The sequence below is a fragment of the Engraulis encrasicolus genome, chromosome 24 (genome assembly GCF_034702125.1).
Source record: "Engraulis encrasicolus isolate BLACKSEA-1 chromosome 24, IST_EnEncr_1.0, whole genome shotgun sequence".
NCBI lineage: Eukaryota > Metazoa > Chordata > Actinopteri > Clupeiformes > Engraulidae > Engraulis > Engraulis encrasicolus.
This window is the reverse complement of record NC_085880.1, coordinates 22,374,519-22,385,401: the sequence shown is the minus strand read 5'-3', so window position 1 is coordinate 22,385,401 and position 10,883 is coordinate 22,374,519. Positions and strand designations below refer to the sequence as shown.

The 10,883-nt window shown below is 45.8% G+C and overlaps 1 protein-coding gene across 3 annotated transcripts in view; it reads left to right on the top strand.

Moving 5' to 3' along the window:
- Positions 1–1,319: 1,319 nt before the first annotated feature.
- hspa12a (heat shock protein 12A) overlaps positions 1,320–10,883 on the top strand; it is an 84,958-nt gene continuing 75,394 nt past the window's right edge. For all 3 annotated transcript variants that reach the window (XM_063192275.1, XM_063192276.1, XM_063192273.1), the window contains exon 1: positions 1,320–1,735. The gene's annotated coding sequence lies outside the window, so the exon portion shown is untranslated. The remainder of the gene's footprint in view (positions 1,736–10,883) is intronic.

Genomic DNA, 10,883 nt, shown 5'->3' with positions numbered 1-10,883 from the left:
ATTTATAGTGGAACAATATTCTAAAAGTATCTGTGCTAGGCTCTACACTATACAGCTGGGTAAGAGGATAAGGTGTTAGACTTGTAGCCCAAAGGTTGCTGGTTCGACTCCCGACCCGCCAGGTTGGTGGGGGGAGTAATCAACCAGTGCTCTTCACCATCCTCCTCCATGACTGAGGTACCCTGAGGTACCGTCCCGCCGCACTGCTCCCTAGGAGCGCTATTGAGGGCTGCCCCCTTGCACAGGTGAGGCATAAATGCAATTTCATTGTGTGCAGTGTTCTCTTGTGTGCTGTGGCGTGCTGTGTCACAATGACAATGGGAGCTGGAGTTTCCCAATGGGCTTTCACGCTATATGTACATCCATCTGTGTATCATATTGTTTTACATTTTGTGCTGTTATGTCATTGCCTTCATATATAAGATGTTCAATATGCAGACCTACAGTATGTATGTAGGCTACTTTAGCACTACATTTAGAAATCAGATAGATAAGTTGTACAGTAGGCCTACATATGGTTTTGACAATAACAATGAATTTGACTTTGACTATTACCATTACTGCAATAAACATCTCACTGCCCAGAGAATGACTCATCATTTTACAAGGCAAGAGCGTGATTCCAACTCACTGGTGGGTGAAATGTAGCAGGCCTATCATTGCAAAAATGTACCAGTCCTACACAAACACATAGGGGCTGGGGCCTACGTACTTCTGCACACACACAAACGTGACTAACTGTTGAGGATTATCTGATGTGAACAGACACCTTGGATGATGCCAGAGTTCAAGGTCAATGGACAAATATACCATTGCAATAGTAGAATGGACAGCAGAGTTGATTGATTTCCCCCCTCGAAAGCTGTGGAAAATGTTTACTGGTTAATGTATAAAACTAATAAATGTAGGCTATGCATTAAGTCCATGAATTAATTGCCCCATACGCCATGTAGGCCTAATAACATGTTAATAAAAAGACAATGTTTGAATTAATGTATCATTCATGGCGAGTGAATGGATTTAATCTTTCAAGCACATTGTCTTGGGACAGTGGCTCAACTAAAGAGGAGATTCAATGGTTCTAATCTCCACATAATAATCTTCAACAAAGTGATGTGATTTTCTAGTAGACATGGCCATCCTCAAATTTCAACGTTGATGAAAAATAAATAACGTTTGCAACACTGTTGCAGCAGTGAGCAGCAACATATTAGCCTACTGTCCACTAGCCTACTGCGCACGAGGAGAGGCTGCGGTTGTGATGTCCATCGGTGCACTGCTGCAACATCTAACGGGCCGCGTGCTGTGGAATGAGAAAGGGGAGGGGCTGGGCCGGAGGACCAACAGTCGGAAAGTAGCAAACTCGACTTCCTTCCCCGATAGGTGTCGGCCGGCCGAAACCGCGAAGAAGCGCCTGAATCAGTGTGGCTCACCCATCATCCCAGCCATCTAAATGTTTAATTAAAACGCGTCATCCGCAGAGAGGCCGTTGAAGCAAGAGTGGATTTGGTGACGAAAGAGAAAGGAGGAGGGAAAGGGGAGAAGCCCAAGAAGACCAGCTGAAGTGTTTTCCCCCCTCATGAAAAAGATCTAATGATTCCAGCAAAAAAGTGATCAAGGACGTTTCTCCTCCAGGGATTACATGGTGTAGCGCTCCACCAAGACCCGAGCAAATAACAGAAATTCTTTTCTATGTGATGACAAGAAGAGAATAGGCGAGAGACATTAATATCAGGTAAGGCACATTTCTGCTTTCTCTGTGTGCGTGCCCACTTGAAATGTTTTCCCTGCCGCAGCAGAGTGCAGTATACTTTCTTTTCCAAATATGCGGTGCGCAGGCCAGCGTAAAGGCAACCCGATTTTACGCAGGCGGTGAAGAATAGCCCCAGGCTAGCATACTCATGATTCGTTGCATAAATGCGTTTTGGGCTGTTGGTTTGTTTTGCATCCGAGCTGAAAATAGTCCCTGCACCCTAAAAGGTTCCTAGAAAGTAGCCATTAGTTTGCCTCAGCCCATGGTCACTGCCGCAATGACTTGCGTGCCAATGTAACATCGCCACAGACGCAAGAATAGCCATATAACGCGTGATACATCGCCACATGCCAGGCACTCGCCTTTGGACTCTTCAAATAGTAACGGGAGGCTTGTTTACTGGGAGATTTCTGTTAACTGCGTGTATGGGACGGTCGAGTTTCTAAGCGATGCTGGCGATGCAGAGTTAGGTCACGTGGTACGTCTCCTGGGAGGCTTGACTCAATGCAGCAAAAGTCTGCATGCCTCATCATTCCAGGTGAGGCTGCCATGGGGCACGCGGCAAAATGACCACGTTTCATCCCAGGTCCAGCAATAGCTCAATATTTTAGTTGTACGCTATGTGTTTCTTCTGATCCATAGGAATAGACCATCCGCTTCCCGTGAACTCCCTACCGTCATTGCTTGTGGTCGCAAGTTGTAGCCTACTCTATTTTCAAATGCGCTTAAACGTGAATACGTTTTGTGGTGTGCAGTAATACTGTACCAATGTCACTGCTCCTCAATTGTCCCGAAATCGATAGGGTTTGCAAGGCAACTGTCCTTTTGGGAAGGACGAGCCGTGCCTCTGACGGCTGCTGTGATGCAATACGGGAGGAGCGACGCATCCCTTGCCTGATGCAGCCTTTTAGCATGCATAACTCTGCCCACCCAGACCCAGATGGGAACGATTACGACCGATTCAAGTTCACACCATGACACCAAACTTCAGTATGAAAATAAACATCGGTGTTTCATCCTCGCATTCAACAGAATAGACACGCAAACGCTCGTCGTGAAAATATCCATGCTGCCCAGCTGCGTGTAGTACTTGAGTGAAACATGTCAGGATGTGCCGTCTGGCTGTTGTCCCACATGAAAGGGTGACACATACTTGTTAATGGACTTATCCTGCAAGATTTGCATAGCCTTGTTTAACCTGCGAACTAGATAACTAGCGTAAGACCATTTGCTATCTGGTCGCTGGATTTAACGAATCAGCAGCGCGTCATGTCATCTCCCTGGGGTCACTTGGGGCCCGTAGGTGCCAGAAAGTGGACAGACGCGTCCCAATCAGCTGTTGGTTGTACACAACTTCATGGACTGCGCTAGTCTCTTTTTCTTTTCGTGTCCCACTTGTCCCACTGAGGCTCTTCTGGACAGGAAGAAGCGCACAAAGGAGCTATTGTCTGTGCGTAGTCCAAGGGTCCTGTTGCCCACCGCAGAGCGAAGTCACGTAGCCTCAAGTGCAGGGACTACTTTGAAGTTTTGTGATTGAAAGCAGCATGCATTGTGGATCCGGCAGCCTGTGTCTTCCAAGTGGCCAACTTTAGTACTCCGCCTGTTGGGGTTTCTTGAGTGCTGTAGGCCTCTGTGTAATGAAGTTATTCCTACAGCGTCACTGTCTGAAGTTACCGGTAACATCATTGGTCCATCAAGTTAGTATCACATAGATCAGGGGTGTCAAACTCAAAATGACTGAGGACCAAAATCAAAATCTGGTACGAAGTTGCAGGCCAAACTCAATATTCATTTTTTAAAATAGGACTAAAATTATGCGCACACAATTTCACACATACTCTTTCCCATGGTAGTTCAAATGTGCCTGCATATTGTGTATTGCGGCCTGCTGTGAGTGAGCTGTTTCATTGGCCTGTGCGCACTATTATTCCTGTGACACGTCAAATTCCATGTTCAAGTGTCATTATGCTATACATTAACGGCGTATGTGGGACAACTGTAATACATAATTGAAATGTTAAGACATTTGAGCTGTGGCCCCCGGGCCTGAGTTTGACATCCCTGATGTAAATGCATCTCCACACACTGTAGACAATGACCTGCCCTGCTGTATTTGACTGGGCTATAATCAGGGTTTAAGTTAAACCCAGGCAACACATGGAACCTTGACATCAGGATTTGGGCAGCTGTTAGATAGTAATGGTATAGTCGGTCCATATAACCCTTACAAGTTAGCTTTGCTCTCATGGCAGAACTGTAACCCCTATGACCTCTATAAATATTAGGAAGTGTTTCTGCTTGAAGTTTTGCCAGAACAACATTGTAACGTTTTTATCTTAAGCCCCTAAAATCTGCCATGGTGTTTTTGAAGTTAACCCTTGAACCCTGTGCTGAGTACCTGAGTTTACCCTTGAACCCTGTGAGTAGGCCCTCATTACATCATAGAAGACGCTTTCTCAAGGTGTTTGAGGAATAACACGTCCCCTTTGTGCTGAGGAGAAACACCTCACCACTTAACAAGCTGACAAGTGTTTATTATTCACTAAGGAATGCACATTTTCACAAAGGGTGGCGTGCCATGAGTAGCAACAGCCGTTTTGCATGTCACAGTGGGTATTATACAAGACAAAATGCTGCTTGCCTGTACAAAAAGCATGCACTTGCTCTATATGCCATGTGATTTTACTGAAATTGTAGACTGGAGACTGGTCAAACGCAATTTCAAACTTCTGTGCTGCTAACCCTGTTACATAGATTTTTGACAATAATAACTTGACTTGACTTGACTTGACTACATCCGTTGTGGTTGCTCAAGCAAATGAGTGGCTGTGCTGTAGAAAATCTACACTGAAAATGTAAAGATTCTGTTGACTAGCTTAGGAAATGCATCTTGTTCCGTCAGGGACATCACCTTATGTTGTGTGGCAATGCAAGCAGTGCCACAGTTAGGGTGTAAGGAACAGCACATGGTGGATAACGGTGTAGGTTCAACACTTAGAGAGTTCTCTGACCAAACACACAATGTTAAATCTCTACTCTTACTGTGTTGGAGTAACATTTTTATTTTAGAGCTTCCGCACATAGGCTCCCACAAAGTGCTGCGCATTGCTCCGCAAAAGTTCGATTTCATTTTTTTCAATAGAACCCCGCACACTGGCGCCGATGTCCGCGGACATTCGCCGATGTCGGATAGCAATTAGAGACAAGTTCTATTTTGTCGGCGCCGCCCATTGACTATCAATGCAATGTTCGTGTGAAATTGGGTTTGGGGGTCCGAATTCTGTCGGAAGCAAAAGTGCGCCGCAGTGCTGTCGGAGCCAATGTGCGGCCGGCCTTACTGTGTCGTTTATGAATAATACCTGTAGATGAACAGATGTATGCAGGACCTGCAGCAGTGTGATGGGAGTGGGACTGAGGCCCAGGGGCGAATTATGATTCCATGGGCCCCTGGGCCTGACAAGAAGGCAGTAAACTGTAGAGTAGAGTAGAGTCCCAGCCCAGGGAGACCCATCCCATCCCAGCCCAGCCCAGGCAGAGTTACTGCTAGTACTACTACTACCTCTGTGGCTTGGCTTGCCCTGCCCGTCTGCCTGCATGGCTGCCTGAGGCTGCATGCTAAGTGGCAGGGAGTGGCTGGCAGAGAGAAGGGCGCTGGTCCTGGGCTGGGTGGAGGTGGTGCAGTGGAGCACGTGCTGACAGCCTCTCCTCTCCTATCCTCTCCTACCCCACCCTCTCCTATCCAATCCAATCCAATCCTATCCTATCCTATCCTATCCTATCCTATCCTATCCTATCCTATCCTATCCCATACCAGTGCGCCCACTCCTGCATCCCATTGCATACCTGCCTTGCTCAGAACATTTTGTTGCATTCATTCAACATGTAGAGTCGACTTCAACATGCTTTTACGTACCAACCCATGAAAACACGGCCCCTGTTATATAAACTTGCTGTTACCAGAGTGGCAATGATCATGTTATAATGTATTACTAAAGGTCTGGTGGTGTAATCTCGTAGTGGTGTGTGTAGAACTTTGGTAGTTGTGTTTTTTTCCCCCAATGACTATTACTGTTGGAACGTTGTGCATTATGGGGCTATGTGATGAACTGACACTACATTTTTCTGATTGCTGTACAACCCTTCTCACGCCTTCCCATCCCACCTCAAACACCCCCCTTCCCATAAGATCTTTACGCAGAGAATGTTGCACTGTTTATTCAATTCCTAGAGAGTTGACTTGACACTTTTCTTGATGTTTCTACACTCCAAATTGTTCAACTAACACTACAAAAAACTGAGTCTCCTCCTCATATCTCCTCCCTCACCTTCCATTCTCTTCCATTGCACCATACCCACAGCCCCACCCCCTACCCTGCCTCTCCCTCAGTTGCTCCATGGGTTTTGCGTGAAAAACACACTGCAAAGTTTACTGTATGCTGTACACCCACTCCCCACATTCCATCCCACCCATGGCTGGACTGGTAATCTGGCATAGCGGGCATTTCCCGGTTGGCCCTGCACCCTCGTGGGCCCCTATTTTCAGAAATGTTACCAAAAAAACCCAAACTTTTTTTTTTACATTTCTGAAAATAGGGGCCCACGAGGGTGCGGGGCCCACCGGTGAGTCAGTACTGCGCCGCTAATTATGAGGGGCCCCTTTAAGCCAAAAGTGCCAGGGCCCCATTGCTCCCCCAGTCCAGCCCTGATCCCACCTCATCCATTTCCCAAGCCGCCATACCCCCATCCCTTGCCTGATTATCATTGACTTTCAAATCTCTTCTAGAATTTGTCTGACCAAGAGCATAACAATAAACATTTCCTACATGACATAGTTGACAAGCCTCCCTTGGTTTGGTAATGGTTGTTTGCTTCCCGACAAAGTGGGAGGAGTTCCCGATTTTTCGGGAGCTCAGAAGCATTGCTCTTGACCTGACTAGAAGGTGTTGCGGCACTAGGAGGGCATGGTCTGGCTACCCCATCCCCAGCCCCTAGCTATGTCTCTTCATGTCCCATCCTTCACCATCCATTTCCCCTGTACGCCGCCATACAAAACATGTCAAAGTCGACTCTCTGTGTGTTGAATTAGCACAGCAACATAGCACAGCAACATAGCATGAATTAGCAGCAACATAGCACATATAGCAACATAGCACAGCAGCTGAACAGGGATGCAATGGGATTGGGGGAGTGGATGCACTGTGGTGAGATGAGATAGCATAGGATGGGATGGGATGGGATGGGATAGGAGAGGCTGTTATCACCACACCCCTCTCCCCCTGCTCTGCCTCTCCCTCGGGGGGCTGCACAGGGCTGATGCAGCCGCTTAGCCTCATGCACTCGGAGGCACTGTCTGTGGAGACAGCCGAGCGGAGAGGAAGCCAACCACATCCTGGGTCTCATATCTCAGGGATTCCCGACTTTTTTTTACCTCGTGTTCCCCCTAAACCTTTTTTGTGTCATACCATGAGTATACTCTCTCTAGATCTATTGAACGCTTCCTCTCTCCCAGTGTGACTATTCTCCATACATTTGTTATTATTGCATTTTTCCACGTACCCCCTGCAGTGTGTTCACGTGCCCATAGTGGTACATACTCAAAGTTGGTAATCAATAGTCTCTGATGATATATGGGACATATATGATGATATATAGGAGCTTTTTTCCTGAAATGCTGGTTAGATATGTGTATGTTGTGTTGATTGTTTATGATTGTAACACATATTTAATTCTCAATGCTGGACACAGGTTTGAAATTGTATTTCGACAACTGAGATCATTAGATTATTATCTTCCTATTTACACATTACTTTATTATTGTTATTACATTATGACCATCTTCACGTTCACTAGAAGCTATCATGGAGCGTCCCAATAACTCGCCTGCACTGTCTGTGTCTGTGCCCACTGGCAAGGACACAGCCTTTTGTCTGCTGATATACTGGGCAGATCTATTTAGGTTACGATGGTGAGAGCATCCTTAAGAGGATGTTTCGATTTGTCCTGTTTGTGCTGCAAATGTTAGACCAAACACAGAGACATTGGGCTTGTTTCATACGACAGAGTTACTGGGTTGATGCAATGTGCACTGAAATCAAACTAGTGACAATTTTAGACAATCTTGTCTGAACATCACCATGCCCCATATAGACGTGTACTGTGTGGTAAACTGATGCTCCCATGAGATGTCCAGTTGTACTCATATTTCATAATTTGGCTATCTCAATGCATTCACTCAGTCTGCTAATGATTTTAAACTGCACCCCCGACCCACCCCAATGTAGGCATAGTTTGACTGAAGCACTTGAAGCAGACAAACATTACTGTTGAGCAAACCTTGCAAACACATAATGTCATAATAATAAATATAATCTCTGCTTGCTTCGCAGCACTTGGGGCAGACATACATCACTAACATTGCAGTATATTACATGCAGATAATGTGTTAATAATAAAAATAATGTCTGCTTGCATTGCAACGCTTGAGGCAGGCGTACAGTGCTGTAGCAGTGGCCAGCTCAGCCTTTGTGTCTCCGAGCCCATGTCCTGTTCTTCTCTGTAGTACGCATGGCATGGGGCAGTGGTGCTGCACAAGTGACCTCAGACATACTACGTGTGTGTGTATGTGTATGACTGGCCCTGCTGTCTAGATTTAGCACCTCAGCAGAGGTGTGGCCAGGCATGCTCTGTCAGCAACATCCCTCGCAACACTGGCTCAATGTTGCCAGATTGGTCGGTTACCCGCCCAATTGGGCTACTTGGGATGGCAGTCTGCGGGTAAAAACGGGAAATATTGGCCACTTGGCGGTTTTTTTTTGTGTGTGCCGTTTTATGCCCATAGGAATCAATGTCATTTATTGAAATTGGGCGGAATTTAACGCATTTTGGCGTTTTTGTAGAGCCTTTTGGGCGGGATTTGGTCAGGCACATCTGGCAACACGACTCTGGCTGCTGCACTCCACAGCCAGCCATCGATCCACATGCCCAAGCCAAGGCACTCCCTCCCTCCCTTCCCCTCGCTGCCTTTCTCTATCTCTCTCTTTCTCTTCACCTCTACATCTCACTTTCTCTCTTCCTATCTCTCTCTCGCACTTTTCACGCACACAGGCACACATGGATTCACAGACAGACAGACAGACAGACAGACAGACAGACAGACAGACAGACAGACAGACATGTACTCTCTCTCTGGGTCTCTCTCTCTTTCTCTCTTTCTCTCTCTCACACACACACAGCTTTACTTTTATAGTTTTCTCAATGTCACACCCCACCCCTGGCTCTGCCTGCCTGTCTACTCTGTCTGGTTGCATACACCTTAACAGAAGCACAACTATGCCTCATCCTTTTGCAATATTGCCATATACATACCCCCTCATACACATGTTGTATTATGGTTCAGCTCCATGCAGCAAAGCAGGGCAGGTTGGGATATGAGTCACCACTCCTTAATGGATGGGGATCATTTTCTCACGCCACACCAATTAGAATGATTCTTGGCAGGGGAGGAAATTAATGTGGAAAATGTGGGCCTTTGTCATACGACACGATATGATACAATACGATACAATGTGATACAATATGATACAATAGCAACTTTATTGTCAGTCTTCACTGACAGCCAATGACAAATACACAGCTACAAATACACAGCTAATTTTGCAGTGTTAATGGAGTTCAGTTTCACTCCCTTCTAGTTAGCCCTACTCTCCAAGTGTTGAATTCACCCTGGGGAATTTAATGTGACACTCAGTTTCAATCTCATGGTCTTGTAGAGATTTTTGAAAGGGTCAGGGAGGAGTTGAGTTGCAGGCTGATCCAGCCTTTCCAAGATGGCGCTCTGATGAATCCCCACGTGTGACACGAATCTATATACTCTCTGGCTGGTTTGGAGTGGGGATGGATCCTCTGGAGGGGAGATGGGCCCTCTGGAATTGGGGATCTGTCCTTTGTTGATCTGGAGTGGAGATGGGCCCTCTAGGGATCTGGAGTGGAGATGGGCCCTCTAGGGATCTGGAGTGGAGATGGGCCCTCTGGGCCAGGGCTCGAAATTAACTTTTTTCCTTTGTGTCCCGCAATGGTCCCGGATTCCACTTTGTATTGTCCCGAATGTAACCAGAAGTGTCCCCATTTTTTTCGCGCCTAAATAAGTGGTAAATTATGTCCACGTTCAATTTCATGTGTGATTATGTTTTTTTTTTGTTTTTTTTTGCAGTGCAACTGTGAATTCAGGAAAAAAATAGGGTGTGTTAAATCATGAACATCTGTGCCTTATATAGAAAAATGCCTTGAGTAACCGTGCACATTTCGTTTTTCAAGAATATATGAGCATGGTGATATGAGGAAATCTGCATTCAATGACATTATATTTGTCAAACTGATTGCTTTATGCACCAATATAGCCTACCCATCATGTAGGCTATTGTAGACTCTATTGCAGCCAGCCTGTTACTCTGTTGTAGCCTATTTAGCCTACAGAAAAAAAACAGCTTTCATTTAGTCTACTACATATCAATAACAATTCAGTGTCTGTTTAGCTTTAGTTAAAAAGTGGCAATTATAGTCTAACCTAGTCTGACTTTGGCCACTGGTTGTGATGGGCATGCCGGTGGAAGATAGCCAGGCCGTGCCCTCCTAGTGATGCAACAGCTTCAGCCAGTCTCGAAGAGATGTGAAAGTCGATGATAATCAGGCTAGGTGGAAGAAGATGCGGTAGGTTTTGGGGCCGCATTAGGAGTATGACAACGCATTGCAAGACGTTTCCTTTCCGCTTTAAATTCACTTGACATTGACATCAAGACAATTTGATAAGTTAACCTAAAAATAAATGCACAAGAGAAAAAACTACGACCGCACACTTAGGCCTACCTCACTTTCGAGAAAGAGAGGGGGATAGGCTAGCATGGAGAGGGAGGGGAGGGGAGAAAGAGAGGGATTGGAGAGAAATGCGCTGGCAATGCTGTAAAATTGAAGCGCGTTCTTCGTGCTTGTAATCAATGAAGTCAAGGTGGACTTTTTTCCCTTTTCAATTAGACCTTGGCTAATAGGCATTTCTGCTTTTACCAGCACAGAAAACAATAACACGGATACTTCAACATTAATTAAATAACTGCGTTTGTTATGACAATGTTCAGAA